This window comes from Phoca vitulina, unplaced genomic scaffold (genome assembly GCF_004348235.1).
Source record: "Phoca vitulina isolate PV1807 unplaced genomic scaffold, GSC_HSeal_1.0 scaffold1, whole genome shotgun sequence".
NCBI classification, from domain to species: domain Eukaryota; kingdom Metazoa; phylum Chordata; class Mammalia; order Carnivora; family Phocidae; genus Phoca; species Phoca vitulina.
Window position 1 is genome coordinate 56,708,883 of NW_022589704.1, and position 6,585 is coordinate 56,715,467.

Genomic DNA, 6,585 nt, shown 5'->3' on the forward strand with positions numbered 1-6,585 from the left:
ATAAATAAATAAAATCTTTAAAAATAAATAAATATGCACTACTTAAAGGAAGGGCCTGTTAGGGGATGGAACAGCAGGAGCTAAGGCAATCAAACTTGCCATCAGTGGCCTGCAAACAGTGAAGATGCATTGTTTTTATTCCTAGTGTTTACATTTTATTCAGTGTCTTAGATCACCTTCCATCTCCTGGGAAAGTTTATTCTGCTCCTGCATAGAGCCTGCTTTTTCCCAAAATCCAGTGCCCTTTCAGAAAATGTCAACACTAGAAGGTACCATTCAAGCAAGGGTCCCTTCTGCACTATTCTTTTTTTTTTTTTTTTTTGAAAGACAACATTTTATTACTTTTATGTACAGAAAATTCAACAGTGTCCACTCAGCCCAGTTTGGTGGCCAGTTCTTTAGCCTTTGCCTTTTCCAGCTTGGCGATGCGAGCCACAGACTTCGGACCCAGGACGTTGCCTCCCAAGTGGCGGCGGATCTCATCGTATCTGTCATTGTAGTTGGTCCTGATGGCTTCCACCAGCTTTGCCAGAGCTCCTTTGTCTTCTGAGTTGACCTGTGTGAAGGCGACAGTGGTGCAGGTCTTCCTGTGGACCAGATGCCCCAGCCTGGCCTTCCCCTTGATAATGCAGTAGGGAACCCCCATCTTACGACACAGGGCAGGCGGGAAAACCACCAGCTCAATGGGATCCACATCATGTGCAATCACTACCAGCTGAGGCTTCTTGTTTTTCCACCAAGGTGGTGACAGTGTTAACCCCAGCTTGAAGGACAGGTGGCCTCTTAGTGGGGACATCCCCTTTGCCCGCAGCTTTCTTCTTGGCCCCGGGCCAACAATCTCTGCTTCTTCTCCTGCTTTGTCTCTGGTCTGTACTTGTGGGCCAGCTTAAGCAGTTGAGTAGCTGTCTGGTGATCCAAGGCCTGGGTGAACTGGTTAATTGCGGGAGGCACTCTTAGACGTTTATAGAGAATAGCCCTTTGCTGTTGCAGCCGGATGTAGGGGGGCCATTTGACAAAGCGGGTGAGGTCCCTTTTGGGCTGGATGTCCTGTCTGATGCCAAAATTCTTGGGCCTCTTCTCAAACAGGGGATTGACCACCTTCTTGGCCTCCTGCTTCTTCACGACAGCAGGGGCCAGGGCCACCTTGTTCCCCTTCACCTTCTTCCCTTTCGGCATCTTGGGTTGCTGGAGCCCTTCTGCACTATTCTTAACAGGAAACTCACCTCTTTCCCTAAAGAGCCCATTTCCCTGTCAGAAAACTGTAATGAGTAGGAAATTTTTCTTTATAGCTTTGACTTAAGTTTAACTTTCTATAACTTTTCCCCATTGGTCTAGTTTGCCCCCAGAAAGTATTCAAAGTAACACTAAAAGCACCTCAGTTCCAAGGTGCTCTGTTATTGGACTCATCCTGATTTTTTCTTCTCCAAGATAAAAATCTTCAGTTCATTCAGCAATTTTCCATGTGACTTGGTGCTCAGACTTTTCCCATCTTACCCACTCTTTTCAGAAATCACTGCAGTTGGTGAATGGTCCTGTTAAAATAATTGCCCAGAACTGAACAAGACTCTCCAGTGACAGAATAGGGAAATGATTATCTACTGTGACCTGGGCCCCATCTATTAATGTAAGCCAGGCTAGGAACCTCTTCACTCTTTGCCCCATATGAGATGTCATCAACCAAATTCCCTGGACTTTTTTCATATAAATCTGTGTGAAAATAGGTACTCCCAAGTCTGTACTAATACAATTAATTTTTTCTAACCTAAATATAGATATTAATATGCTGGTCAACAAACTAGAATATGGGCCTGGTATTTGGGTAAAAAAAATCCAATAATGGAATTTTATAGTTTGACTTTTCAGAATAGAATCAACACTAAATCATTTGGCTTGGATTTTGAGGAAAAGACAGGGAGGCTGGGTCATGATGTTGCAGATACAGAGGTTGTATGTTGGGGTGGGTGAAGTATATTCTGGAGCTATATGGGAAGGTTCAGGCAAATCTGCCTTTCCCTAGTAGGACAGAGGAAAGACATACACTTCAATCAAGAGTCTCCTGAGCCCACGGAGAGCACTAGACTATCTCACATTTGGTGAGGGGCAACATCTGTCCCAATGTTACGTGCAAGTTATGGACACATGCTCATCCATGACGACAGTGCCACCGATTCAAGCTAAAAGTAGGGAAAAGATTAGAACAATGTAATGACTTTTCATAAAGTTAGATGTATTCAATTTAAAGGATTATTCTTTATTCTGAGATTCTGTCCTTCTGACATGTTTGGTATTAAGTGTTCTTTTTGTGAAATAAATGGTTGAAACTTTTTTTACAAATGTAATTATTTAGCAAATGAAAAGGAAGATAGAGCAGAGAAACAAAAGAAATTGAAATCTTCCTGACATCGATGACTAGCTTTTAAGATCAGCCCTTGTCTGAACACCACCCCGTAACCATGCATAATCATTTTGTAAGCCAATAACTTTCCTTATTGTTTAAACCAATCCAAGTTGTATAGTTGCTATAACCTGGTACAAGACACAGGGAAAGGGAATTCCATTATTGTTAAATTACTGAATGGTCTCAGCCGAGTTCTCCATGTGGCCTTGGAACACAGGCACAGTTTCCTGGCTTGTTTGGTTGGCAAAGTTGTGCACTAGTCACTTCCTTCTGTTTCCTTTTCTATGCCATCTTCCACCACTGGAGTTCCAGCAGAATTTCCTTGATATGTAACACACATCAGGTCTCTTATTACTTGAATAGTTTAGACAAGGTTGAAGTTCTAAGCACTGATCCAGAGTCCTTTCTCTTTTACCTTCTTGCCATCAATAGGATTCTCTTCTAACCACAGGCTTGGAGGCCATGGGTCTGTCACACAAGGTAGCAGAGACTGGCTGAACATAGCTATCAGGTTCTTCTCCTTTCTGGGCACACAGAGAAACTGTATTTCCATGTTCTCCTTTAGTTAGGAGTAGGTGTATAGTCAAGGTCTCCAAGAATATGGCTATAAGTCTAAGGCCTTCAACAAGTAGGTGTGTGTCCTCCACCCTCTTGGTCTCCTTCCACGGGCTGGATGCAGAAGACAGTGAGGCCCCAGGGGATAACCGAGCCACAAGATGGAAATAGGCTGGGTCCTTGAATCAGCTCATGGAAGAGAGCCACCTACCAACCTGAACCATGTGCCTTGGTTTGTTGTCTGGGTGAGAAATAAACTGTTAGATCTGAGCCATTATATGTTTGGGTTCTCACAGTTATGGCAGCCAACAACATCCTAACTAGTAAATCTGACGTGCTCACTATCCTTCTCTGCCCACAGGCTTAGTTTAAGCTGTTCTCTCGGTTCTGTGTTTCCTTGGAGAAGCAGCCTCTTTTATGCCCTGAGCCTCCTGTTTTTCCCCTCTTCTCTTCAGTTGTGGGCTAACACTTTCAAAGCAGCCCCCTCAATTCGATCAGCACACCCCGCATAGGAACTTGCCCAGAGGAAGTCCCCAACCAATGTGTCCTCTCCCTGCTCTGTGGGGCAGAGCTGAACCTCAGAGATCAGCCAGCAGACTTCCTGAGGCTCTCTCTCTCTTTACTTCTGTGTGTTCTTTCTCAAAAGCAAATGAAGTTAAAGATCAGACAGGGCGGAAGAACTAAAAGCACCAGAGCAGTGGATTACAAAAGCCCATTCATGGTCCTGGACTGAGCTTTCTGCATCAGCATTGCCTGGGAAGAATTTTGTGAGACAGAGATGCATGGGCCTCACACTCAGAAGTTTTGATTTGATGTTTCTAAAATGGTTGACTAGGGTCTGTATTTTTAATGTATCTTTGAGACCCTGACGCATCAGCACTGTGCTAGACAATGGCCTATCAGGGTGAGCAGCAGGGCTGGGAACACGAATAGCAAAGCATCCCATGATGGTCAGTAAGAGCACGTGGGGAAGAGCTTGCGATTTGAAGTCACACTTGAGTTTGAATCCAGGCTCTACCACTAACAAGTTCCATGACTGGTAAACTTCCTTAATGTCTCTGAACAGCCCTGAATTATTAAGTGGGTTTTATAATGCCTCAAAACTTACATGAAATAATGACTATAAAGTCCCTGGCATAAAGAGCAAAATAAATAGTAGGTATATAGGGGTGTGTGGCTGTGTGTGTGAGAGAGAGAGAGACACAAGTCTGTCCATAGAGAAATGACAGGTGTGACAGCTTCCATACCCAGGAAGAAGAGGATCTGGAAGAACACGGCTTGTTTGGCATCTTCTCCCTCTCAGGGATCTCCTGACAGTGAACTATTTGGGGGGCTGGTTTGGTCTGCTCCCACTACTAGAAACAGCCAGCAGAGAGAGCTATTTTGCACCTGTCTGAGATTTTGAATCTACCCAGAGTTTGGGTTTTCCCCTCCCTCCTTCCTTAAAGGAAAAGAAAGTGGAGCCACCCCCCCACCCCCCCCACCCCCGTTCTGTTCCCTGATCCCATAAAGCTTCCTCGTGCAGACGAGGCATAGGGCAGTCTCAGCATCCCCTGAGTACAAAGTAGGCCCTATTAAGGGCAGTTGGCCTCCTACCCTCTGCTCTTCCCAGGGCGGGGCCCTCCTGCTTCCCTGCTTCTGGAAAAAGCTCTTCCCATCACCCAGGACCTCAGACCCTTCTCCCTCCGGCCCATCCGTTCCCATGTTAATTCCCATGCTCGGCGCCAGGCCCTGCTTGACTGCAGGATCATCCTGGGCGCTCCACTTAACATCTGAGCCTCCATCTCCTAACGCGCACAGCATCAGTTAATTCACAGACTTCTCAGGAGGAATGACGAGATGATCCACGGGAAAGTGCTCACGATCGGCAAGCGCCACGCGAGCGTCCCGCATTAATGTTAACATCTAGCAGGAAGCCTCAAGTCCCCGGGCTGGCATCACACAAGTCCCCTCCTTCTCTGCCAGCCTTGGCCCCTGTTCCTCCCCCCGGCAGAGGGTGAAGAAAGCTGAAGCATTCTTCTGCTCAATTTAATTCACATCCCGAGTCCCAGATGCTTATGAACACACCCAGAAGCCCAGCCGTCCGCTGAGTCTCCTCCACGCCACAGGGAACTGGGGCAGCCGGGTTTTGCTACAAGAAGATTCACACTTAGAGAAAGGGGACCGTCGGGTTAGGAAAGTGATCCTAGAAGACCCTACTAGGAGTTTCCCAAAGGGCTTTGAGCTTAAAGAGAAAATGTCACCTTGGTTCCAGGCCAGAGAAAAGAGCCATGAACCGCAGGTCAGCAGCTCTTACTTCCAGAGCTGCACAAGCGTGGGGAGAAAAGAACATCAGATGCCACTACACCTCCGTTTCCTTGCCTGGAAAATACAGATAATCACAACCTGCTCTTCCCACTACTTCACAGGGGTTTTAGGAGGGTGATACCAAATTATTACAATCACGAAAATAACATTTAGCACTTACCATATGCCAGACCCTGTTTTCAGTGTTTTACACTCAAATCCTCAGAACAATTCCATGTGAGAGGTACTATTATCCCCATCTTCTAGATAAGGAAACTAAGTCTAAGGGAACTATCGTGCTGAATAGACAGAATTTGAGTGACAGCCGCAGAAGGTTCTCATGCCTGCCTCCCTCACACCTGGGGTGCTCTCCCTCCCCAGACCAGGCAGCGGAATCTGGAAGCCCCCTGAGTGCCGGGAGGCTTCCCTTCAACCCCCCCACCGTGCTGGGCCAAGGGCCCTACCCCGCAGACGGCTAGGCTTGATGATTTCTAAAGGGAAGCGCTTATTTGTGACACTGGGAATTCTCAGAAATTATAATGAGGGCAAATCGGTTTTGATTCATTATATGTCAGGCACTGTGCTAAGCACTGAGCAGGCATTGTTGGCTTTTTTCTTTAATGGTCTTGTGAGGTTAGTGCTATTGATGTTGCCATTTTACATTTAAGGCTTAAAAAGCATAAGACTCCAGGGGCGCCTGGGTGGCTCAGTCATTAAGCATCTGCCTTTGGCTCAGGTCATGATCCCGGGGTCCTGGGATCGAGCCCCACATCGGGCTCCCTGCTCGGCGGGGAGCCTGCTTCTCCCTCTCCCATTCCCCCCTGCTTGTGTTCCCTCTCTCACTGTCTCTCTCTGTCAAATAAATAAATAAAATCCTTAAAAAAAAGAAACATAAGCCTCCAGAGCAGTGGTCAGCAAGCAATAGACCACGTGCCAGGCACCAGTTTTTGTAATTAAAGTTTTATTGGAACACAGTTGTGCCCATTCATGTAAGTATTGTTTATGTTTGCTTTTGCACTACAAACGGCAGAGTTGAGTAGTTACAAAAGGCACCTGGCAAGGCCTGCCAGCCTAAAGCATCACGGAATTATCACGTGGCCCTTTGAGAAAGTTTACGGATCCCTGCTTTGGAACCAAACTGCCTGCGTTTCAATTCTGGCTCTGCCTCTTATCAGCTGTGCAACCTTGAACAAGTTATTTCACTTCTCTGGCCTCTGGCTTCCTCATCTATAAATTGGGGAGAATAATAGAATCTACAGCATAGGATTGCTGCGAGGCTTGCGTTAATACGCTGGTTTGTAAAGTACGGCCTCACAGACAACAGCATGTCCTCTGGGAACTAGAAA

General features: G+C 46.4%; 1 pseudogene; it reads right to left on the bottom strand.

The window, feature by feature from the left end:
- Nucleotides 1–373: 373 nt before the first annotated feature.
- LOC116642403 lies at nt 374–1,182 on the bottom strand (annotated as a pseudogene).
- Nucleotides 1,183–6,585: the final 5,403 nt, after the last annotated feature.